This window comes from Ambystoma mexicanum, chromosome 1q, assembly GCF_040938575.1.
Source record: "Ambystoma mexicanum isolate Mex_15411 chromosome 1q, UKY_AmexF1_1, whole genome shotgun sequence".
NCBI classification, from domain to species: domain Eukaryota; kingdom Metazoa; phylum Chordata; class Amphibia; order Caudata; family Ambystomatidae; genus Ambystoma; species Ambystoma mexicanum.
This window is the reverse complement of record NC_090922.1, coordinates 532,360,987-532,387,581: the sequence shown is the minus strand read 5'-3', so window position 1 is coordinate 532,387,581 and position 26,595 is coordinate 532,360,987. Positions and strand designations below refer to the sequence as shown.

At 50.2% G+C, this 26,595-nt stretch overlaps 1 protein-coding gene across 1 annotated transcript in view; it reads left to right on the top strand.

The window, feature by feature from the left end:
* Positions 1–26,595, top strand: part of GSK3A (glycogen synthase kinase 3 alpha) — a 368,950-nt gene that overhangs the window by 155,643 nt on the left and 186,712 nt on the right. The window lies entirely within an intron of this gene.

Below are 26,595 nucleotides of genomic sequence, written 5' to 3'. Positions count from 1 at the left end.
CAACGGGGACCTGTTTCGGAATTTTCTACGCCCCTCAAGGGCGAAGTTCTCGTCGAGTGCCACTTCTCGCAGGATTCATGAAGTACTCCTACGTCCCGTCCCCTTTCCTCCATACTTATGGGACATCTCTCCGTCCTGTGGGAACGGGACTGGGGCACTTTGTAAAAAGCATACACATTTTTTTTCAAAAATGTGTCCCTCTTTCTTGCGTGGGGCCTGGCACGCGGCCGTAACCCTGCCCACCTTGGCTCCGCCCCGCGCATCAGTCCTTTTCTCTGCACGATCTGGGCCGGACGCACTTGCATCCTCGGAAGACTTTCTTCCCTGTTTTCCTCTCTGGCTCTCGCTAGCGTTCGTTTACTAGTCTGTCTTTTAAACTAGATTTTCCAGACTGTTCATCGTGTCACCGTCGCTTCGCGAGGGCGGATCCCCATCCTCTTTGTTTAGAGTGTTCGGGTCCAGAACACCGTTGGGACTCCTGTTTTTACTGTGACTCCCTTTTGGTCCGGGCACTTCAATGTCGGTTGGAGCGGTGGGAGGTGGTGTTCGGAAAAACTCATTCTCATGCGTTCATCGACTAGAAGAAAAAACACCCGGTAAGTTCTTTACTTTTCAGAGCACCCCGGCCGGGGGATACCTTTCCGGGTTCCTCTTGGGCCGGGAGGGGCGTTGATCGCTCGGTTACCGGGGTTCGCCCTGAGGTGCCTGTCGGGCCTAATAATTCTACTGGATTTTTCTCTGACGGTCTCTGTAAGGGGCCTGTGTTCACCGGCGTACGCTCCGAGGCCCCTCCTGTGGGGGCTTTGTGACCCAGTTCTACTGAGTTGTGGGGTACCAGAGCTTGCTCTGAGGCCGCTCTTTCGGCTTCCCTCAAACAAAACCGAGGTCTTGGCTGGGCTTGAGGTTACCGAACTTTGCGAGGTATCGACCCCAAGCATCAGACGAGCATTCCAGATGCCTCTATTGCCTTCATGAAGACAAAACGCATGTGGAGAAGGACTGTGCGTTTTGCCATAACATGTCGGAGCGGACCATGAAGGATCGGCGTATCACCCTCCAGCCAGTTGATGAGGTGAAGACCCCAGCAGCAGGTGAGAAGAGGTCCGAGCGGTCTTCTAAGACCTCTGAGGGAGCTCTGGCGACGGGGCCCAACAAAAGGCAAAGCGCTGCGAGTCTGTGGGCACCGGGAGCGCCGGACAGTCTGGCTCCTCGTACTGACCAGGCTCATGCAAGAAAGTTGGAGAACCCGGGTAAACATGGGGCTAAGTCCCGGTCGATCCTGACGGAGACAGCTGAGGGGGAGCTATCCTCTTCCCCAGGGTGAAGGCCTCAGGCGCGTCTAAGGTCGTGAAGGCCTTGATTCACCCGGCTAAGTCCAATATCGAGGGAGTCGTGGCGGCCCTGGTGAAGCCTGTGGAGGCTACCCCAGTGGAGACTGCCTTGGGGCCCAGAGTTTCCCTGCCACCGCGGAGGGAATGCTCTTTTCAAACCACCGATAAGACCCCCGTGAGAACCCCGGTCGAAAAAGAGGTGGGGCCGGTGACCATCAGACACGGATACAGCCTCTGAAGAGGAGCTGGCTGCAGTCGTGAAGATCCTGGACAAGAGGTTCGAGGAAGTACAGTCCCACGGGAGGGATCCTAACACGGTGGATGAAGAAAGCAACTGAGGCGCCGACGAGGCTCCTGTGGAGGCGGAGGATTCCACTCCCAAACCATTGCGCCCGTCGCAACCGGTACCTGGGCCCCAGGACAACTCGGGAGCAATCCTGATGGCGATCCAGGCCTTGTGTACGGAGATGACAAGGTTGCCCTTACCCCCAAAGGATGACCCAGCGGAGCCTGGACTGTCGGGAAGCCCTCCAAGCAAGTGGAGGAGAACTCATCCCCCACCGCCCGCGTGGCCCTCACAGCCGCCTTCTCCTTCTTCCCCGGTCTTGAGGGATGACACAGGGACGGAGATGGAGGACTACGATGGTGGTGACGATGGGATGGGCCTCCGATCACCACCTCCTCAGGCGCCTCCGCCCGACAAATTGGCTCCTTCCACGCCATGATCGCCAGGGCATCCAAGCTCTTCCAGCTCTGCCCCGTAGAACAGAAGGAAGGTTTCCTCTAGCAACAGCGTGAGGCCAAGAGGAAGACAGTCCTCTCAGTCCTGTTACTTGATGACATCTGGGACGAGGGGCTGGAGTTCCTGAAGAAACCCGTCCACGACCCCTGCCAAGAGACCGGTACGAGTAGTACTGGGTCCCGCCCCCATGTGCCTTAGAGCGCAGCCGACCCCGGATTCGGTCGTCTCAGCGGTGGCCAAGAAGAAAGCGACGGGGGTGACTGCTTCAACTCCGACCTCATTGCCGGACAGCAAAAGGAAGAAATTGGATGCCAAGGGACGGGTCCTCTCGGCGGCGATTAAAGCGGCCAGCGCCCTCGTGGTTGTGGCCCGCTACGACAGGAGCTGTGGTTTAAGATCGCTCCTCTGCTGGACTTCCGGACGACAAGAGGGCTGAGGCCCTGGAGATCCTGCAGGAAGGCGAGGTGGAGTTGGACCACGCTATAACTGTGGCCACGGACATTGCCGACTCCGGCTTCCGCCAGATGGGCAATGGTGTTTGCCTTCGCCGGCGTGGTTGGCTCAAGGCAACCGATTTCCGCCAGGACGTGCAGACCAGAGTTTTGGACATGCCTTTCGACAGAAACAACCTGTTTGGTAAGACAGTGGACGAATCACTGCAGGCCATCAAGGCCGACACGGAGACGGCACAGGCCTTGGGAGTTTTACAGCAGCGACGGCTGCTCTTTCGGAACTCCGGAGGCAAGCATGCTGCCTCCAAAGGATTTGGCGACGGCTCCTCGACGTACCGCCAGGCGGGCCCGCTCATAGTCGCAGGAGGCCTAGAGAACGCGGCAAATCAGTAGGATCTCGTCAAGGAGGCCAAGGCGGCAAGGCTGCTGCCAAGCAGGACTGAACCGGCCGTGGCGTCAGGCCCCCACCTGTGCACCCTGTTGGGAGGCCGGCTGGCGAAGTTGGTCTGTGTGGGAGCCCATTTCCAACCGTTGGGTGTTGGATGCCCTTGCCCGCGGGCACCCTCTCGAGTTTCTAAAGTGTCCCCGCATTCCTCCCATGGCCAGGAAGGAAAACCACATCCCTCAACTGCTGCTGGAAGTAAGGGCGATGCTGAAGAAAGGGGCCATCGAGCTCGTCCCAAAGAGGCTCTGGGGCTCCACAGTTTACTCTTCTTACTTTTTCATAAGAAAAAAGACCGGCGGATGGCGACCCATCCAGGACCTTCGTCGTTTAAACAAGTCCCAGAATTTCAAGATGGTCACTCTCCAGCACGTGCTGGGACAGCTGGAGGATGCCTACTTCCACATCCCCATTCTAAAAGGACATAGAAGGTTTCTCAGATTCGTTGTCCAAGGACGGCACTACCAGTTAAAGGCCCTTCCCTTCGGATTGAAGTCGGCCCCCAGGGTATTCACCAAGTGCCTAGCACCAGTGGCGGCGTGCCTGCGCCTGCAGGCGGTCCACGTCTACCCCTACCTGGACGATTTGTTCATCTGAGCAAGGACAAGAGAACTCGCCGTCGAGCACACAGCGAAAACCGTCCAGCTGCACATGGATCTAGTATTCTCAATCAATTTCTCGAAATCCCACCTGGTCCCATCGCAAGTTGCACTGTTCCTGGGCGCTAGGCTCGACAGTGGCACGATTGGCTTCGCCGTCGGAAAGGATGAAGGCCATCCTGGGCAAGGTGCAGCAGCTGTCGACATGGACGCGGCCAGGGTGAGGTTCATCAAGTCCCTTCTCGGCATGATGTCCTCGTGCATCTACCTCGTACGCCTGTGCAGGCTGCGGATGCGTCCACTGCAAGAGTTCCTCAACGCTCGTTGGATGCAAGCGACGGTCAGTTTTCGAAGACAGGTTCTCGCTCAACGAGACCTTCCGCCAAGCAGTCTGGTGGTGGGGCACCCGTGCGCATCTCGTGGCGGGTATGGACTTCCAGACCCCAGAACATCAGCAGACGGTGACGGATGCCTCCCTGGAGGGATAGGGAGCACATACTGGAGATCTCCACGCAAGAGGCCTTTGGCTCCTGGAGAAGTCACTACACATCAACATCCTGGAGCTCCGAGCTGTGTTCTGGGCCCTCAGGTCGTTCCTCTGTCCCTCAAGGGCAAGGTGGTGAGGATCTTCACTAACACCACCACGATGTTCTACATCCGGAAGCAGGGAGGCACCATATCCCAGCCCTATCCAAGGCGGCCCAGGATCTGTGGCACTGGGCCGTCGCTCAAGGGATGCTTCTGGTACCCTTCCACCTGGCAGGAATAAAGAACAGCATCGCCGACTCACTCAGCAGGGAGCTGCGCTTGTGCCACGAGTGGGAGCTGTGACGGGATCAAGTGGATCTGCTATTCCAACGATGAGGCAATCCCCAGATCGACTTAGTCGCGAAGGCGACGAACGCCAAGTGCCGGAGGTTTGCCAGCAGGTTTCCCCAGCCCGGGAGCATGGGCGATGGCTTCTCATTCCCCTGGGACGGCCTGTTCCTGTATGCGTTCCAGCCGTTGCGACTCATCAACCAATTCAGACGGTCCCGGCGCAGGATGATCCTTGTCGCGCCGGTGTGGCCGAGACGGATCTGGTTCCTGGACATTTTGGACATGTCAGCCCATCCCAACCGCCCCCCCACCCACCCCAGTCAAACTGCAGACGGACGCGGATCTCCTCTCCATAGGAAGTGCCATCCTCCACCACGACACGGGGTTGCTGAACTTGCAGGCTTGGCTCCTACATCACTAGAGTTAGGAGGGTACGATATCTCGGCGGACTGCAAGGAGATGTTTGCAAAGGCCAGAGTCCTCAACTCTCAAGTGCTATGGACACAAATGGTAGAGGTTTTCCGTCTGGTGCCGAGCACAGAAGATTAACCCTCTGCAGATTATGGCCCCTCAAGTGCTGCCGTACTTGCTATCGCAGGCCAAGGCGGGGCTGGCCCATGCCTCTATCAAGACCCATCTGGCAGCGATCTCCCGCTACACCAGAACTCCGGGACGTTCATCCCTGTGGTACCATCGCCTGGTGAAGGAGTTCATGAAGGGACTGTTTCGATCCTTTCTGCCGGTGAAGGCTCCGGCCCCGGCGTGGGAGCTCAACGTGGTACTGACCAGGCTCATGGGCCCGCCATTTGAGCCTCTGTATTCGGCAATGTTGAAGTTCTTGTCGTGGAAAACTGCGTTTCTTGTGGCCATCACCTCCGCACGACGAGTGGGAGAGATCCAGTTCCTCTCCTGCAAGCCTCCATACCTGACTTTCCATGAGTCGAGGGTGGTGCTGAGGACGCACCCCTCCTTCATGCCCAAGGTGCCGTCGGACTTCCAACTCAACGAGCCCTTGGTGTTACCTGTTCCCCTCCCCCCCCTTTCCCAGTCTCCTTCGTCGCCGGCCGAGAGTACTTTGCACTCGCTGGATGTAGCTAGAGCGCTCAAGTTCTACGTGGACCGCACAAAGTTTTCGGAAGACATCACAGCTGTTTGTGAACTTTGGACCTGTGAACCAGGGGAAGGCCCTCTCGAAGGCTTCCATTTGCAGATGGCGATCCATTCGACCAGAGCGATCGCTGCTACCATGGTGTTCCTATCTGGTGTGCCCCTGCTGGACATCTGCAGGGCTGCTACGTGGAGGTCGACTCACACCTTCACGAGATTCTACTGCATCGACCGGGATTCCAGGGAGGAGTCCAGAGTCGGCCAGGCGGTGCTGCGCAACCTGTTCGCCTGAAGGTGGGCCTGGTGAGGTGGTAAGAGATGTTTAATGTTGAGTCGATTAAATGCTTAATGTTGAGCCTTGCCACCTCCCGTGGTTGTGCATGTCTACTGCTCTGTATTCTTATATTCATGAGCATGTGAATCCATGCCAGACCCCATGCTGGAGAAGGAACAAGTTACTTACCTGTAACTGTTCTCCAGCATGGGTCTGGCATGGATTCACATGCAAACCCTCCATCCTACCCCCCTCTGCGGCTCTTCACTTGGTCCTACTGCCACTTTACGTGCTGCCAAATCCGAAGATGGCTGCCAGAGGGGCTTAGGTAGAGAACAGTCATTGGCTGGGGGCAGTATGACCCAGAGACCAGTGATTGGTTATTTGGAGAAAGACATTTCAGAAACGAAACTGATTTTTTTCTTTACCAAGGATTCCCAGCCTGACGGAATATTCAGGAGCATGTGAAGCCATGCCAAACCCATGCTGGAGAACAAGTTACAAGTAAGTAACTTGTTCCTTTCAACTCGAACGCAAAGATGTGGGAAAATGAATGAATTTGCAAAATATGTTCTGAGTGATCAACATGAAGATGAGCTAAAAGCCTTTCCTCTATTAGGCTTCACCCATTAAGGGGACCAACCTCTGGGGACCGAGGAACTAGTATATCGCGTGCATAATATCAAACTTATTACTTCTATAGCCCGTCTACTTCTGGGACCTTCTGCCCAGGTCTTCTGGACCAGACTTATGTGGCACCAGGGGGATTTTTCCTGTCATTTTTATTTTTCAATAGTGACACTTCGGCTTGCGCTTTAGGTTGTCATTGTTGCGTAGTTTTCCACTGCATGGCTCTGAAGCACTTTCAGGATTTAATCACTGAAAAATGTCAGACCAGTAAGGGACACCTCCAGCCCAACGCCCACCTGCTGCAGGCCCAGTACCTTACTAAAGGTCTTTCTATTGACCCGATGGAGCAGGAAAATGACATCCTTTTTCATCGGAGCGTTCCATGATGCCTTTGGACCCGATGGCTGCCCTGAACTCTCATCCTGCAATCTCCAACACAAACTGGAGTCTTGGTGAGCACCTCATAGGTCAGGAGTGGGACTTCAAAAAGACATCCTCGCTGAAGTAAGACTGCATGAAGGATCATTTGATAAACACTACTAATAAAAGAATTGACGTGTGTTGCTGGTGACGTGTGGTGCTGTTTACTGCAGGTCGAACAGGATCCTGCCTTCAACTGTCCTAATCTGTAATGGCGGCTGCCATAATGGATTTCAGACCAACTTAATTTTCTGCCTCTATCTCCAGTAAAGAGGGCTTTAGAGGCTATGGGCAAAAAGGTGTATGGCCATTCATCTCTATAATTGAGTCAGGCTTATGTGGCTCGACTGGCAGCTGTGCACAAGAGGGTCTGAAAATTCCTGGCCAAACACCTAGAGCAATTCAATCTGATGCTTGGGTGATTGCACATGATCGTCTGGAGTCTGTTAGGATAGATTTTCAATTCTATGCTAAACCTTATTCACCGGCGAGGCCCCCAGAACCTTTTGCTGGACTTGGTAATTATTTTTCCATGTTCCTGGTTGAGTGGGAATCTTTTTTTTGCCCTGTCTTTACTATTTTGTAAATATTTTAGGGGGGACATTTTTTTGTGTCTCCATACTTTATTTTTGGAATTATAGTTCCCTATAACTTTATGGGCGTTTGCATTTTCTTATTGCAGCACACAGCACTTTCTTTGCAGTGTTGTTGGGGTGCCCCTTGTGCTCCCCTTTTATTTTCTTGCGTTGCCTGTGTGAACTATTGGTCCAAAGTGGTAGATCATTTTGTACCCTTTTTACAATCCCATTTGAGAAATCGGAACACCCCACGTTGTGTAGTGCTGAAGGGGTGCTTAGTGCCCCCTTTCGCACTGCGCCAATGACTATCCTTTTACTGTGGCAAGATTACTATAATGGCTGGTGGCAGTGGACATACTTTACTTTTTCTGTTAATATTAATCACTGTCAAGCCAGCCACGCTAATGCACAGAATGGTCCCCATTCTGCTAAAATGGTTGCTGCTTTTTTTCCGGCATATTCTTTCTTGGTCCTTCTGCTTGCCTGGGCGGGGGGAGGTCCTGGTTGAAGTTTTGTCTTATGGGGCGGGAATCCCTTTGTGTAGCCTGCCGAGGCTCCCGGAGTGTCTGTGAAGGCAGGTAGTGAGGTAGGTGTCAAACTCTGCAGCACTTTGTCTTCTGGTGTACCACAGAGAAATAAGATACAGCGGGTGGTGGCTGTCCGGATTGGACCGCCACGGCAGCTTTCTGTAAACTTAAGGGCGAGTTTGCGGAAGTTATATGGGGGTTCCTGTATAACTGTCCGATTCTGGAAGCTGAAGAGAAGTCGAACACTGGAGCTGAATCCGAAGATGAAGAGAAGATGGCTGTAGCAGATTCCATTGACCGTAGATGCCTTTCCATGCGACTTGGGAGTCCCAAAGACAATGACTCAGACTTTTGATCTGGTTGGACCAACTGTTAGGACAGTTTTTATGAAGTCCAACTAGGGCTTAGTACAACCATTCAACTGAGACCGTGCAAGACTCCACTCTTAGTACGAGGCTGTATGACCTGAGTATATGGTAGTGTAGACCGAGGAGCCAGGCTAATTTTAGGAGGGAGAGAGGGCTGTAGGAAAGCATACTGAACCTGTAGTTCACAAAGGATTCAATAGAAACATGGACAACCAGAGGCATTATAAAAAAAAAAAACTATTTTAAATACATGTAGGCCAAGTTAAGTCTTGGGGTAAGTACTGGTCAGAGTCATTAACGCTTTCATAAAAACACACCACTATGCTTGAAGGTACACAGATCAAAGTATAAGACGTAAAGGGAAGTCCAACCGTATACACATTTAGCATAGGTTCCACCTATTCATGGGGAGTAAAAACCTATAGTTGGTTTTAGATCTTCCTTCATTAATACAAGGGCAGTTGACCCTAGCAGTTGTACCGTGACGCTTAGCAAGAATTTGCTTACAAAATCAACAGGACATTAGACTTTTCTGAATAGTGGAACACTCATTCATGGAACAGTAAGAACCTAGAACTCTTCAGGATAAGCTCTACTAGGGGAGTAAGGCTTTATGGTGTAATATACAATTGCAGGCTGCTTTTTAGCTCAGTGGAACACTGACTAGGGTTAGCAATAACTTATTTTAGGATGGCACACAGCTAACTCGAGGCAAGTAAAACCTATACACATTTCAAAAGGAGCTGTCGGCAACTTGGAAGTATAAACTAAGGCAGACTTATTCTGGACAGGCTAACCACAGGTCAGGGGAAGAAAGATCCAATTGGGGACACGCAAACATTTATATCCTAATGAATAGTACAGTGGAACAAACAGCCTTCCTTTTGGGAAGAGGGGATCCAATTCACAGGTGAGTAAATGAATCTACTATTTTCATTTAAAATGGTGAAACAGTTTCTAAGAAAAGTAAGACTTGAAGTACACTTATTCAGAATGGCACACAGCTATACACAGTTATTCCAGGTAGGTAAATGCTTTTCATATTGGCAGAACATATCTAAGTTTAGTAATAACTACATATACTTTTACAAGTGACAGAACACTTTCAGGGTAAGTAAGAACTTGTGTAACAGTTCACGCTGTTAGTTACCAACTAACTTTTACAAGTAAAAACTTCAACACTAACCATGTCGATTGGAAGGAAGGGTAACCACAGGCTCTCTGGTCGCTGAAAATGGTCTCATTCATGTTTTCTTCATAATACTTATCGGTTTCAGTTCCAGTGGTCGACCTCTTCAGCTTCCAGGGTCAGACTTTTATGCAGGAAACCAGCCAATCAAACAGCCATGCAACATTTAAACTTGGGAAGTTGCCAGTCTTTTCAGGGAACCCAGCCTCCCAGTTTGAACTGGATTCTCGCAGTCAGGCTGGAAGACAAAGGGGTGCAAAGTTTTGGACACGTACCTTGCTTCCTGCCTTCAGACACTCTGGAGCCTGGGCGTGGAATCCGCAGGATTTTCACTCCGATTATAATCGGAGGGCTTTCCCGCCCAGGATGTCAGGTGGTTTGGGGGCTTGGCATAGGGGTGAGGGGAAAAAGAGGACAAGGAACACTAAAATGGCTAAAAAAAGACAGGCTCATTTTGGTAAAATGAGCACCCATGGGTGGCTTTACCAGGACTCTGGAAACAGTGTAAAGGTGCACCGAATTAATAAAGATTCACTGCCACCAGCCATTAAAGAGATGTTTGTCCTTGTGACATACATCTCACCTTTAGAGTGAGCAAGGGGATACCCAGTATCTCCCTAGCATTCCACATAGTGGGGGAGGACGCTGTTCTTACCTAATAAAAATAATCCAAAAATCCTTTCTTCCCTTGGGAACTGTAGTTCTCACTTTTTTTTTTAAAAACTCGTTTTTTTTACACATTTAGATCACACAACATAACATTTAATCTGGCACGTCCTGTTGGGAGTGTTCAACGTCCTTTATCATTTTTGTCGCACAATCTCAATCGTCCATATTCTGAGCTTTCATTGCTTACCTGCAACTGGGTAGCATCACCTTCAGGTTCATTTTACATTGAGTCCATCGCCACTCTAGTTTAGGATTTTTTTCCTAACGCTGCTCCTAATTTCCTCCTGCGTCTGTCTGTTTTCCAGTGCAGTGGGGTTGTCCATGTCCTTCTCTACCGTGGGTGTGAACAGTTCCTGTACCAATGCATTCCATGCCAGTACTTTAGCGGAGCTTTCGCTTGCATTTCTGTGTAGTGCCATAGTCCATACTGTTTTCAGCCGATTTCCATCGCCCACCATGCTTCGATAGTCTGGCCGGTAGTGGATTTCCACGCTGTCGCTATGCGACGCTTTCCCAGGATACACATCAGGTCTTTCATTTTGGCTAGGTTTTCTTCGCCACCTCTCAGGAAGAGTCCTAGCAGGTAAGATTCTGCTGTCCATGCATGCATGTGGATTCCGCCCTCCGCCGCTTTTGCTTTAATACTTCCCAAAATGTTCTCACTGGGCAGCCAGAACATATGTAGCATGTCCGCATTTTCCGTTGAGCATCTTGGACAGCTGTGGGTTGCTCTACTCCCAATCTTAGATATTCTACTTGAGTGAGGTATGCTCTGTGTGTGTACAGAGCTGTTTGCCGAAACTTCGCATTCCTGGAGACCTTCTTGATGTACCTTAAGGCTCTTGTCCGTTCATCTGTGAATGTTTTTTGGAGTTCTACCTCCCACTTTCCCTGTGCCGGCAGTTCCTGTGTATTGTGGCTTTTTAGGAGCAGTTCATAAAGTCTGGGCAGAGTCTGCCCCCCCCTGCTGCCACATCAAACCATGTATCTAGTGTCACCAGTGTTTCGATGTCCTCTGGCAGATTCTGCCATTTTTTTTAAAAATTGCTTTTACCATGCCATGGTAGAGCATGAATTGGCATGTGTACACCATACTCTTCTACCAGGGTCTGTAATTCCACCCATTTTCCCTGTTACCATAAGTCACCGACCTGTGCAATTCCTTTGGCTTCCCAGTGGTTACGATATTGGGTGAGGGCTCCGGGTCGGGTAGTTGCAAGTCCTGCTAGCGGGATCTATGCTGAGTAGGGGTCCAGGGTTCCCTGGATCTTCCACGCTTATTTCCAGAGGGTCAGACCCAGTTTAACCAGTGTTGGGAGCTTAGTTCAGAGCAAGGGCTTCTCCATCCATATTAAATCTCTGGTAACAATGCCGCAGTGTCTATAGTTGTCTCATCCGCCAGCCAGTGTACAACAAACTGTAGCTGCCCTGCCAAGTAGTACTGGTCAAAGTCAGGCAGTTTGATCCCTCCTGACTCATCTCTTTGCAGTGTGTGCAGCACCATTCTATTTCTCCCCCCTCCCTCCCCCCAATGCACCCCCACCACAAGAATTCCTGTGCTATGTGTTAGGCAAGATTGCACACACTTCCAGCACCCTCGGGTGACTTTAGTAACTAGGACACTGCGGACATTAATATACCACTGTTTGCATTTAGAATCAGACTTAAGAGTTTGGCAAAGAAAAAGGTTATTGGAATAGAACAAGGATCACACATTTTCTGAAGCAGGTAAGTACTTTTGGCAACCCCCAATGGAAAGTTAGTTAACCCCTTCCTGGAAGGAGGATAAAACACAATGTCATAGGGCAGACTAGTCATTCAGGGAGCCAGGATAGGCCAATGTCAATCGGCAAAAGTCTAGGTGAGTTGAAGTGCTGTTCCCATCTTCATCTTGTATCCTGGCTTGCAACATTATGTGTTACTATTGACTTCTGCAATTGTATTTGCTCTCCACTCTTGCTTCTCCACTCTTTTTGACTGCTTACTCTTTTCTCTCCTCCTTTCCCTTCTCCCTTTTCCTATCTCCCCCCCCTTACTTTCTTCTTCTATGCACTTACTCTATCAGAATTGTCCCTGGACCTAATATGATAGCAACCTCTTCTGTTTCCTCCATTCTCCCATTACTGTTTTTTCCTCCCTACCACCCCTTCAGCACTATCTGAAATGTCGTCAGGCCTAGTATGATAGTCGCTTGTTTTGTTCCTCCCCTCCCTTTCAGCACCCTTCTCCCTCACCTTTTGTTTTTCTCCGGCTCTACCAGAAATGTCATCAGGCCTAGTACGGTAGTCTTCTGTCTGTTTCCATTTCCTTCCCACTCTCCCCCTCCCTCCCTTATCTATGTCTTAGCTCTTGCACTATCTGAAATGTTGTCAGGCCGAGTACGATAGTTAATTTCACATCCTTACTGTTCATGGCCTGTAAGAATGTGGTTGTATTTTCCCTTGTTCCCTCCCTTGCCTTGAAGCGCTTTGAAACACATTGTGTATAGGCGCTATATAAATAATCATATCGTATATCATATCAAGTACTTCTGGTAGGTAAGAAAGTCTTGCACAATGTTTTAGAAGTCTTTGTAGAAAATAATTGTTCAAAGCACAGCCACAAGCAGTTTAGACTTGTGAAGTAAATAAGCTATCAGCAACTCTACAGAACAACCACAACCGGTATCACCCACAGAGAACAAGTGCAGTTACACAACAAGAGGTAAGTTCTCTTAGACTGTACAGTACCTTTAGGTTGAAGAAAGTGCAGCAGATGACTTCTGTTCCTGTGCATCTCTGCAGAGCGTGCTGTTCCTGGGCCTCAGTCGTGGGGACAAGAGGAAGGACGTCTGGGGACTCCTGCACTGCAATGGGACGGTCAACGACCGCAACCAGCAATCTTCAAACAAGTGGCACTTCGATGTTTCAGCTCCTCGCGTCTACTGCAAATAGCAACACCGCGGTTAATGGCTGTCGAGGTGGGCTTTCCTTGCATCTGGGTTCCAGCACTCTGAGGTGGCTCCTGCTCGGTGAGTCCTGCTTCCTGGGAGTCCAGAGGATATTCCTGGAGCTCTTTGCCAGCTTAAATGCAATGCACATGATCTGGTGTTCCTCTCCCTGGCTATTCAGTTCCAGCAGCAACTGCAGTGGAATTTCAACCAGCTCTGAAGATGTCCAGGTGGCTTACCTTGGAGTTGATTGGTCCCACCAACTCAAAGGGAGAAGTCGTCCTTGCAGGGGCTTCTCTGTCGATTTGGAGTTTAAGCACAGCAGCAAGGCTTCACCGGGTAAACCAACGGTCCAGGAGTTGCAGCAGGCATCTTCAAGTTCTTCTTTTGATTCCTTCGTCCAGTGTTCGACTCTGCCTTCCAAGCTAAAAAGCCCCGCCTTTTTATGCAGGTTTCTCCCATTAATTCCAGCCTAGCTGTCGGGCCACCAACAGGGTGGCTGTCCTTGCTGGACAGCCAGCCGGCCAATCACCTAAGATGCGTTCCTGTCTCCTAGGAGACTAAGCACAGGGAGTTTCGGGCACCTCCCTAGCTTCCTGCCCCCGCAAGAAACCCTGGAGCCAGAGGCAGGCTTCACTCGTGAATCCCGCCAAAAACCAAACTAACGGACCAAATATGGTTTGGCGCGCAGAGCAAATCTCAAGAAGGACCTTTCCAGAAAGAAATGGTGAAAAAAGACTGGGGCCATTTTGACAAAAATGGCACCTTTTGGGTGTTTTACTGCAGCTGCGAACGCAGCCTGCTGTAAATGCGCACCACAGTAGTTAAAAGTAAACCACTGCCACCAGCCATTCATTGAGGAAAGGGTAACATAAAAATGTTACATGAGAAGCTAGACAAAGGGGATACCAAGTAACCCCTCCAGCACCCTATTGTAAGATAGTGGGTGCTGGGTCTAGAAAGTTATACGTGTAAGTAAAGTCAATTTCACTTCACTGCTCTGGGAAACAGTAGTTTATCCAAGAGAAGGTATTTGAACCTTTTGGGAAATCTGAAAGACGTGTCACTGCACTGAGGGTGCTGTGACACAATGCAAAAGATTATGCCTATGGAGTTTGTCAGACTCCACAACCAAAAGAAACCGAGTTCAAATCACAAAGTACATGAGTGGGGAAAAAAATTGGCCTCTCTCTCGGCAAAAAATTAAAGTCCTAGAGTCCAGCAAACGAGATGTGGTGGGGGAGGGGTCCTCTAAGGTAGAGAGGAATTGGCAAATTTCTGAAAATTCTCCCTGACATTTGAAATTAGATTGCTTTTAGTCAGGCAGTGGAAGAAGTCCCAGCCTGCCAGAGGGGCTTGGGCTTCTACTCCAGGATTTTCACCATACACAAGAACCAGGCTGGCCTGAGAGTTGTCGGACCTTTCAACCTTGAACCTTTCCCTCCCTCTTCAATAGCTCAAGTTGGTTATTGCAGCGCTTATTGCAGAGACACTGGTCAAGGGAGACTAAACGTGTTCCCTGGATCTAAAGGACGCATACCTATGCATTCCAATTTGGCAGCCTAATTGGTGCTTTCTGAGGTTCAGGATCATGTGCTTTCATTTCAGATAAACTAGATTCTGCCCTTTGGCCTCAATTCAGTTTTTACCAGACTCATGAATGAAGTGGCAGCCCTCCGTGGGGCGCAGGATCAGCATGTCCATCCATAGACTGGCTCGTCAGGGCGAGATCCCTGTAGCCGGTTCATCACACCTCCTTCGCCCTCATGAATATGCTGCACAAATTGGTATTTACCATCAATCTCAAGTAGTCATAGCTGAACCTAACCTTCCTGGCTCTCCTTTGCGATACAAGCTGTTTCCCCTCTGAGGACAAGATCACAGCCATCAAAAGGGCTACGGGTCATTTTCTCAGCAGTGATCTCGGCATGGTGGTACCAACACCCCTTGGGTATCATGGCGGCATATCTACTGGCAGTGCCTTACACAAGGCTCAAAATGAGACTATTGCAACTGCACTTTTCATGAGGATGCAGTCAGCAGCGAGGTTCCCAGGTGTAACTCGTCAGCATTCCTCCCTTTCTCCACCAGGACCTTGTCTGGTGGAGCAGACTGCAATCGGAGGACAGACTGGCCCTTCAGGCAAACAGCACAGCAGGTTACCATCACCACTTACTCTTTCTTAGAGGGTTGGGGAGCCACCGTGGACAGCCAGAGTTTGGGTCTCTTGGAACAGGAGGCCCATATCAGTTGGCTAGAGCTTAAGGCTATCTGGCTAGCTCTGTGTTCTGTCCTTGGTCAATGGCAAGATCCTCATTCAAACTGACAACTCCACCAGCATGTATTAAATCAACAAGAAGGGTGGCACCAGGTCTCCTCCCCTATGCACCTTGGCAGTCAGCGTTTGGGAGTGGGCTCTGGAGAACATGCACTTGATGGCAATCCACCTCCCGGGGGAGTCCAACCTGGAGGCGGACAGACTCGGCAGACTGGGTGCAGACAACTACAAATGGCAGTTGAATGAACAAGTCCTTCAAGGGATCTTCGACAGGGTCATCCTCATGTGGATCTCTTTGCCACCTGGTCCAGCAGGAGGTGCCCCCAGTTCACGTACTGGCAGAGACAGAGCTGGGGTTCTCTGAGCGACGAGATGCAGATACAATGGGACAACATGAACATGTACGCATTCCCTCCCGCCACTCCCCTGGTTCACAGGGTAATTTGCAAGATCAGGTAGGCCTGCCACCTCCGTCATCCTGATGGCTCCATGGTGGCCTGTGAGGCTATGGTTCTCAAAACCACTCACTGTCTGATCAGCCCTGGTGCCCTTTCTGCTGGGCCCAGCTCACCGATTTTCAGCAGGGAGGCAGTCATTCACCCTGCCACCCAGAAGTTAGTCCTCACTATGTGGTTCCTGAGCAGGTCACACTAAGGCATCTACATCTGTCAGAGGCTAACCTGGACATTATACAGCAATGCTAGGAGCATTGCTACCAGGAGCCAGTACAAAAGCAAGTGGACCAGGTTTTGCCACTGGGCTGCAGCAAAGCTCGATCCATTGACTTGCACGCTGTCCTTCCTTCTCCCCACATCTCGCACATTCGGGAGTGCAGGTGGACACGTCCTACCTATCTGGCGGCAATTGGAGCCTACCGGAACTCCGAGTAGGTATTTTCTTCTGCTAATCTGATGGTTAAGAGACATCTAGTGGACCTCACCAGGCTTTACCCATCTTTCAAGTAGCCACATCCGGTGTGGGACCTTAATGTGGTCTTCGGCACCCTGGTGCCGCAACCATTCGGGCCCATGGCGTCTGTACATCAGGCTAGTCACCATGAAGACTGACCTAGCAGGCCTTGCATCTGCATGCAGGGTTAGCGAGATCCAAGCTCTGGTGGCTTTAGAGCCCTATACTGCTTTCCGCTTTGCTTGGAACACACCCCTCATTCTTACCCGAGGTGGTCTCCTTTTCATCTGAATGAGGAGATAGTTTTACCCACTTTCTTTGCTGACCCAAAGGAAGATGCTCAGAGGGTTCTGCACTGTCTAGAAGTCAGGCACACTCTAAAATCCTGCCTGGACAGAACCAAGAGATTCCGCAAATCTGAGGCTTTGTGACCACCTGTGGGTCAAGGCCAGGCTATCCAGCATGTAAGAACTCCATAGCTCAATGGATGGTAGCTGCCATCAATGAGGCTTATGAGGGGCAGCACAAACCTTTCCCAGCAAATATGCATGCCCACGCTATCGGAGCCAAGGTTGCAGCTGTGGTTTTCCAGACACACGTTCCCTGGCAGGTCATCAGCAGGGCAGCCACATGGGGTACGCCTTCAGCCTTCCCCCAAGCACTACTGTTTGGATGCGAACTCCTGGTCGGACGCGGCATTTGGTAAGCAGTATTAAGGAACTTGTTTTCTTAGGAGGGTCACCTCTACACCCTAGGGCTACATTCAGTTGTAATCGCCCATGCAGTATGGAGAAAAGGGGACAGGACGCAGGAGTAATTATAAGTTACTCACCGTAGTGACTAACCTAGTCCATAGTCCCCTTTTCTCCATACATCCCACCATTCTCCCCCTCTAATAAACTGGTGTCAATGGGCAGTATTAATATTGATGATGCGTCAAAGGAGACTGAGTGGTGCCTGTGGGTGGAATCGGGGGAAGCACACCCCCACGCGCCTCTACATTTTTCCAATAGGTTTTTATTAATACTAATTGCTACCCGTTTCATTGAAAACTGTAACTCCCCTCGTCCTGTGTCCCAGTCCGAGATGAATCGCCTATGAGACCCCTGGAGCGCGTAGGTAAGCCATTCCATTGCTATCGGAGCCCAGTTTCACAACCCGCTCGTGTTCCTGTGGAGGATTTTTTGACTTCCACTTCCTGGCCAGGACCATTGCAGCCGACATTATATACAGTTTACGGTCCACTCTGGTGGGCAAAGTTGTCAGCACTGCATTAAGGCCCAGTAAGCCCTGCACCCTACCGCAGCCCTGCTGGACACCCAACACCTGAGCGATCGCCCGCTGAACTAGAGACCAGAAGGGATACATTTTTGGGCACTCCCACCAAATGTGAGCCCAAGAGCCCACTGCACCACACTCCCTCCAGCAATAAACTGAAGCCTTGGGATATATTTTATTTAACCTGAGGGGGGCGAGGGGGTTAGGTGCCACCTCAATAGCAGCTTCAGGCAGATCTCACGGATTTGAATAGAACTTACAAGTTTCTGGATTCGGGACCACAGCTTGACCCATTTCTGTTCTTCTATGCCCGAGTCTAGATCTTGCACCCATTTGCTCATGTAGGTTTTAAAGTGTATAGTTTCCTCACGTTTTATAAGTTTATAAATGGATGAGACCACCCCTCTGTCTCCCGTGTCTGTGTCGAGATACTTCTCAAACTGGGTAAGGAGACAAGAACCCGCTTGAATTACTGACGGATGGGAGATCCAATGTCTGATCTGGAGATATGAAAATCTCTGGGTCTCCCCCACACCGAAATTCTTCTTACACTGTTTAAAGTTTTTCACCTCACCCCCCACTAGCATATCCCGTAGCATCCTGCAGCCCCCTTGAAACCATGGATGAAAATTTGGCTAGTTTGCGGCCGCTGGAGTGAATTGCGGGTTACCATGCAGGGGTGAGAACGGAGAGGGGAAGGAAGTGATTTGAGCCCGCTCAATAGCTTGGTCCCAGGCGTCCCCTGTCGTCGCAGTTATTACACTACAATACATTCTGGTTGGCCTATCACCCCGCGGCATCCACAGTAACCCTTCCAGGTCATTTCCTATTACTGCCCGGTCCATTAGTCTCCACACCTTGTCCCTGTCGTTCCTTTGCCAATCCCTAATCGCCCTGATCTGTGCTGCTAGGTAATACTCGAAAGTCCGGCTGACCCACTCCCCCTCGATCTGGCACGGCTTTCATGATGGATGCTGCCACCCTCGGGCGCTTTCGGTGCCATACAAACCTGGTGATTATTCTTTGCAGGGCCCTGAAAAAGGATGTTGGGACACCGACCGGTAAAACTGAGAAGTGATAGAGGAGCAGCAGAAGAATTGTCATCTTTAGTGTTGATCCGAACCAACCACGAGATCTCCAGTGGCCCCCAGTCCACCAGCTTCGATTTGACCTTCTGAAGGAACGGAGGGTAATTTGCTACGTATAATTGCTCCACAGACTTGGTCAGATAGATCCCCAGGTACTTCAGCGAGGTGTCAACCCATCTGTAATTGTAAGCCTTCCTGAGGTCCCGGGTTACAGTGGGTGGCAAAGTGAGAGGAAGGGGCTCCGACTTGTGGGCATTGATTTTTGGGCCAGCAACTTGGACAAATCTAGTCGGTTCTCTTGCCACTGCCTGCAGTAAGGTGGTCGGGTAAGTCAATGACAGGATCGTATCGTCAGCGAAAGCTGCGATCTTGTGGACCTCCCCCCCAAACGGGATCCCCTTAATATCCTCAGCCGCTCGCACCGTCTCCAAGAACGGTTCCAGGTGGAGAGCCTAAAGGAGCGGTGACATCGGGCAACCCTGCTTGGTGCCTCTTCCCACCCGTATCGGGGCGGAAACTTGGCCTAGCCGTATAACTGGGTTTTGGTAGTATGCCCTTAACCGTGAAATAAAACCCGGGCCAAACCCCATTCCACCTAGAACCGCAAACGGGAACCCCCCCCACTCAACCCGATCAAAAGCCTTCTCGGTGTCAATTGCCAGGAGGAGGGCTGGGATATTCTTTTTCTGGGCCTTTTTGATCAGGTGAGCCAGTCTTCTGACATTGTCTGATGTTTGTCGACCTTTCATAAATCCCGATTGCTCCCTATGGATAGGTTTAGGGAGGATGGTCTTGAGGCGGTTGGCCAACACTTTAGCATAGATCTTGGCGTCCACGTTTATTAACACGATTGGATGGTAGGATGCGCAATCCGTCTGATCTTTGCCCTGTTTGTGCATCAAGATAACTTTGGCTTCATTCATGGCGTTAGGGAGGAGTCCCGAGGACCCTATACAATTAAATAATTTGGTTAAAATGGGAATTAACACTTCTTTATGGGTTTTATAGAATTCGGAGACAAACCCATCGGGGCCTGAGGCTTTACTAGTCGGAAGGCTATTAATAACTCTCCTCACCTCGTCCAGAGATCGCAACTTCCAGCGCATCCCTATCGTCCTGCAAAACACGCCGAACGCAAACATCCAGTAAATATGCTTCCTGGTCGGCTCTTTCGGGGTAACTTGAACTATAAAGGGCAGCGTAGAATTGGGTGAATTCACCCTCAATAGCGGGGTTCGATGTGAGCAGGACCCCTCCCTTTATTTTTAGTATTGTTTTGTCGCCTGCCTCCTTTCGCAATTTTCTGGTCAGCAATCGGTCAGCTTTGTTGCCTTTGATATAGAACCTTTGTCGCAACCTAAGGAGATTGCGCTCGGCTGCTCTTGTTTGTATGAGGTTCAACTGGCCTCTCACTGCCTTATATTCCTTGTTGACGGCTGCCGACATCCTAGACCTCATCCTGGCCATGACCTCCTTAAGTCTAGCTTACAACTGGTGTTCCTCCAGTCTTAGTTCCCGTTCCCTTCTGGCCTTGACTGCTATGATCCTGCCCCGCATAGTGGCCTTAAGGGCGTCCCACCAAATCTGAGGGGTTGTGTCCTCCCACTTATTATGATCAGCATTGTTCAGTATGGTGTCCGGACATTTCGTCAAGTCATTTGGTCGACAACCAAATGGTTGAATTGTTTTGTATTTATATATATTTTTTAGGTTTTAGTTTAGGGAAAAAAAGGGGTGGGGGGGGTGGTTTTCGACCAAATGGTTTCGACAAAATGTCCTGTCGACCATTTGTTTTGGACGAAATGTCTGGTAACAGTTCTGTATTTCCTGCTCCATTTCCCTGACCAAAAGCTGATCCCTGAACAATGAGACTGGGTATCTCCATTTCCAAATACCTCAGGGTCCCGTGGGCTTAGCTAGAAGCAGAGTAAGCGGCACGTGATCACCAAGGGCGATCGCTCCCACCTCCAATGATGTCGCCCTTCCCAATAGTGGTTTCGAGATCCAGATCTAGTCTATCCGCGAGTGAGAACTATGGGCATGTGAGTAGAAGGTGTAGCCGTCAGCCTGCCCATAGAGTTCTCGCCAAGTATCAACCAGGGCTAAATCACTTATTTTCTTCACAAGGTCCCTTGACTGTCCCCCCTGAGCCTCCCATGTGGAGGAGCTCCTCTATGGAAGGGTCCCAAGCAATGTTGAAATCCCCCATCAAGAGGATGTTCGCCCGTGCAAATTTCCCTAAACGGGTGAGAATTTTGTATAAAGGCGTCTTGTGCATGATTTGGAGCATAAATAGTTGCTACCGTGAAGAACTCTCCTTTGCCCTCAAGTAACACCGCTAGATACGTTCCTTGGTTATCCTTCTGCAGATCTCTAATGGTCAGACCCGACCTGTCCCGCAGGGCGATCAAGACACCTCCCTTTTTGCTTGCTTGGGTAGCTTGTACCACTCGGGAGTATCCCCAGAATCTAATCCTGTGGGCGTCCTTAGTGTGTACATGGGTCTCTTGCATTGCCACTAGCATGGGCTGTTCCCGCCTAAGAAACCTCTCCACCTGGGAATTGAGGCCGTTCACATTTAGAGAAGGAAACTTTAAAACATCTGGGCTCTCCCCATGAGCAGCTGTTTTGGCGGTGCCGACCTGAAACTTGGATCAAAATCCCCCCCACCCCAACTCCCCCTTCTAGGCGAGATCGACTGGCCCTCGGACCCCCTCGCAAGTTCTCCACGAGAGCCGATCTCAATACCAAACCCAGAAACTCCCCACGCGGGAAAACCCATCCCAAGACCCCACGGACCCCATTCCTCCAGTTCGAGACGTCTCCTCACCAGTGAATATCCTATGTGACAGCCAGAGGACTCCCCTGTCCTGACACACATTCCTGGGCTCCAGTGATGGTCGACATCCTGGGTACTGCGTCCGTAGCTCTTCCTTACTTTCCTATGCTTGATAGTGGACCATTCCCATGGCTTGCGACGCGCCGACTGCGCCTTCGTTTACGCCAATGGGGCCGAGGCCTGTTCCTCAAAGCCCAGCAGGACCACCCCCCTGATCGCAGGTCGTGATCTTATGATGGGAACCTTGCCAGGTGAACGATAAGCCAAAGGGATGGGCCCACCTGTAGCGAATTTGTTGAGATCTAAGGAATGACAGGCCCAGGCTCATCCGTGTCCTTTTGATTAGTGTAATCTTTGCGAAGTCTTGGTAAAGCGAGATGATCTGACCATTGTTGGTAATGGGAGCAGACCTTCTCACCTTCTCCATAATCTTCTCCTTGACTGCATACTTGTGAAAGGCCACCAGCACATCACACGGTCTGGATCCTGGCTAGAGCCTACGGGGTCCCACCCTATGGACTCTGTCAAACTGCATATCTGAGTCCGTGCCCGAGTTTAGCAGATCCACAAATATTACTTTTAACACTGGGGCCAGCTCCTGATCCTGTACATCTTCCGGCAGCGATTTGACTCTAATGTTCGCCTTTCTTGATCTGTTCTCCAGGTCTTCCGCTTGTAGCGCCAGGTTTTGCCTGGCTACCACCAAGGTCTCCAGCAATTTGTCCACTTTTCTTCCATCCTCAGTCAGCTCTTCAATGGCTCACTCATTAATGTCCACTCTCTCCTCAACTTTATTCACATCTCTTTTGATTTCCCTTAGACCTTCAGCCAGATCTTCACGCAGCTTGTCCATTTGCTGTTGACCCACATCTGTGATCTTCTCCACCAGTTCACCCATGAACTGTTAACATCGCTTGGGTTATCGGCTTATCTTGGGGCTCTCGGGGCGCTGCAGGGGGATTGCTGCCTAGATCTTTGGCCATCTCTTGCGCCTTAGACATCTCGGGCTCCGTAGTACAAAATTTTGAGTGCCATCTGTGGTTTTTTGGGGGTCTTCCCCTGGGGTGGGCAGTCTTTTGCCTTGCTTCTAGACATCTCTTGACAAAAGCTACCCCACTGCCCTCCGGAAGACAGGGGGCTGGAATATTGGCGAGAAGGCGTCATCAAGGCGGAATCGACGAGGAGAGGGCGGACAGAATGTATGCAGGGGATTCACTGCGTGCTCCGAACGAAAAGTATCACACCATGCTTCAACTGGGCTTCACTCCTTGGGCCGGTCAGGCGCACCCCCCCCCCCCCCCCTTCTGGTGGTCTTAATCAGTAGAATCAATCACCGGGCTGCCCAGGCACCGGCAAAGTACCGAGGCCCCAGCTGTTTCGCTGATCCAAAATGTAAACCCCTGCTTCCTTGCGTTGTACGAATTCCCAGCGCACCCGCGGACGGAGCTCTCCCGAATTGCTCCGCGGGCCACTTGCCCACGCCTCAGCTGTCTGACGGGCGGGAGCGCCCTGATTCCTTTCCTTTTCAGTGGCTGGGTGGGGGAGGGGGCGGCAGCAGCACAATGAGCCCCCGGCCGGAGCTCACCAGGACCACCGCAGATGCCGCGGGCTCTCTCCACCTCCCACATCAGACGCGATGTCGGGCACAGGCCACCTGATCGCCACCGCTACCGGCCACTTCTCCCGGGGCCGCATACTGGACCCAACGACATACCCCCGCTCCAGAGACCCCCACCGCCAAATCCGGGTGTCGGGGAGGGCTGCAAGTAAGGCTGGCGGGCAGGCAGTGACAGAACGGACGGGAGCGCAGGGCACAGCGACCTTCCCTCTACGTGGCCATCTTAGAATCACGCGCCTCTAAATTTAAAGGGGAAGATTTTTCTGGGGAAAAAGGTGGTCTCGCATCCCTAGCGAGGGGCACCCATGCAGTGCGGAGGAAAGGGCTAGAAGTATGTTAGCCACTATGGTAAGTGAATTAGAATTTCTTGGAAACAGTAGTTCAAACTAGAAAATGTATTGAAACCTTATGAGAAAACCGAAGGATTTCTCCGACACTGAATGTACCGTGTCGCCATACAAAAAGTAGATGCCTATGGAGTTTGTCATACTCCAAAAACGATGGAAACACAATGCAAATCAGGTCAAAACATAGGAGTGAGAAAAAGGGCTCACTCACGGGTTAAAATTAAAGTCCTAAAAGTCCAGCAAAAGAGCTGGGGTCTCTAAGGTGGGAGGAATTGAGCACTAAAATGAACATTCTCCTTAACAGTACAAAACTCTACTTAGAATAAGGCTGTACCACCTGAGTTCAGGGTAGTTGTAGACTGAGCAGCCAAGCTTAATATGGGAGGGAGCGTGTTCTAACCTTCAGAACCAACGCCGAAGTTCGCTGAAGACTGCAGTTTCGGCAGCTGGTGCTCTGGTCAGGGCTGTCAACCGCGTGGCCTCGGCCCTCCAGCTAGGCCTACACAGTAGTCCGAGTGGGGCCTGGGGTTCTGTCTTCAAGAATGCATTTCCTTCTCCCCTCTTTTCCATTCTTTACTGTCGCTGTTAACCTGAGCTATGGACAGGACTCCTTTTTAAATGTTGCCTTTGTAACTGCAAGTACCCATGGAAACACACTACATCCTTGTCCATAAACTCTTAACTTAGCGGCCTGGCTTCTGAAATCGTAGTATGGGCACCGCCAACTTCCTCAGCTGCATGGACATTCTTAAAGAGGCTAGAAAGCTGAACACCAAACATTGCTACTCCAATAAAGGGAAACACTTTGTTATCTGATACCATTCTAAGAGCATCAATCCCATAGACTGCGCTCAACCCACATTGTCTTATACCTGACTAATCTACTGGACTCTGGTCAGGTTTTTTATTCCCTGAAGGTCCACCTAGCTGCACTTCTCGCACTACATCCCAAAAAAGTGTCATGCTGGAAGATCTGTGATCAAGGCATTTATGGAAGGGGTTAAAATACTTCATCCCCTAATTTCAAACCCAGCTCCAGGATGGGACCTAAATGCGTTAGAATAATCTCCCTTTGAACCTGTGAAGAAGGCTAGCCTTAAAGCACTCACTTGCAAGACAGACTTCCTAGCGGCAGTCACTTCATTAAGAAGTCGGTGAATTAAAGTCCCTTTCAGTGCAAGACCCATTTGTCACAATTCACAAAGATAAGGTGGTTTTGCTCATTCGCCTAAGGTTTGCGCCTAAGTTCATTTCAAAGTTCCATGTCAACCAATCAATAGAACTACCCACCTTCTTCCAGAACCCCACTAACGTGGCAGAAAGCCTTCACACACTTGATGTGCGCAGGGCAGTCCTATATTATCTGGAAAAGACGACACCACTAAAAGGCGGATCAGTTTTTTTTTCATTGGCGGCTGGTAGAGAAGGGGACCCCGTCTCCCAAGTCGGCCATCTGAAAGTAGATTGTAAATTGCATCACTCTCTGCTAAACTCTTGCCAAGAGAGATCTGCCCTTAAGCCTAGAGCACACTCCCCTCGGCACTGGGGTTTCCATAGCATTCATCGCAAAAATGTTCCCCTTGTGTCCATATGCAAAGCAGCAACCTGGAGTTCTATACACACCTTTACAAAACACTACTGCCTAGATACTCACTCTAGGTCTGATTCTTAGGTGGGACAAGCACTACTAAGACATCTCTGTAATACTGTTCCTTCTCACACCCCACCTCCAACTCTGGGTACTGCTAGCTAGTCTATGCACATGTGATTCTAAGCAGATTCACAAGCATCAGAAGACATGCATTACTTACTGTAATATAATTTCTGATTGTATCTGCTTGGATTCACATGCGCCCACCCTTCCTCCCCGCTCGGAGTAGAGGGAACATAGACATCTTACTATTCTCTCGCTGTACTCGCGTTAGTCATAAGGTTCCCTCACGGCAGAAATAACACAACCAGAGGTACCTCGACGCGTGAGGGATTTTGGGTTCACGTCACGTTGGGGATCGTGTTACAAACACGCCCATGTCGATGTCCCCTTTCTATCCTCGAAAGACAAGATGCAATACTCTGCGATTACCTCCTAGATGTTGGTCTATCCGCACAGCATGTGAATCTAAGCAGATCCAATCAGAAATGCTATTGCAGTAAGGAATGCATATCGTACTCCTTGTGAATAGGTGGGGCGTATACTAAATGTGTAAGGTCTGATTTCCCTAGAATTACTGTAAAGTGTTTGCTTTGGTCTGTACATGCAATCATTTTTATTTTTTATAAATGTTGAACTCTATAACAGTACTTGACCAAGACTTAACTTGGCCTTTAATTTATAATCTTTATTTTGTATAATACTTTGGTTTTGTAAGTGTTTCTATTTGAATCCTTGGTGTACTACAGGTTCAGTGTACTTTCCTACAGCCCCTCCTAAGATAAGCCTGGCTGCTCGGTCTAAGCTACCATATACTCTGGTGGTACAGCCTTATACTAAGAGTGGAGTCTTGTACTGTCTCAGTTGAATGGTTGTACTAAGCCTTTAGTTGGACTTCAGAAAAACTGTCCTAACACTGGCAGTCTGCTGAGGGCTCAGCGCCTACAAGAGTGGTCTGAGGTCAATACTGTTTCGGGACCCATGATCATGTCTGAGCCTGTATGTGACTCTGGGCCTTCTCACCCTACCGGCAGGGCATGGTGCGGAGGATAACTTTAAAAAGACACCATGGAGTCCTCCAAATGACACCCATAAAGAGTAAAAGATTCTGAGTGTGGTAAAAGTTTCGCTCTTGAGTTATAAGGAAAAATAATCCACCAGTAAAATCAAAAAGTTCTGGGGCTGACACAGGTCAGGAAGATTTATCATTACTATGAAAATCTTACCCAACACCAGACTCCATTAAAACACAAGGAACACAAAATCTTAGTCGGTAAAAAAAGGCATGACTGGGTGGCAAAAAGGCCCACTCAGGAGGTTATAGGTCCCAGATTCCAGCAAAGGGCTGGGGGGGGGTCTCTATGGTTAAAGGGAATTAGCACAAACTGAATATTCTCCCTACCAATCGCCTGCCAGAAAAGAAATGGTAACTATCTTGATCAGTAACTCACCAGTGTTTGAAACCTATAAATTAAAAGGACAATTATTTACCCTGCCACAAAATGGTGCTT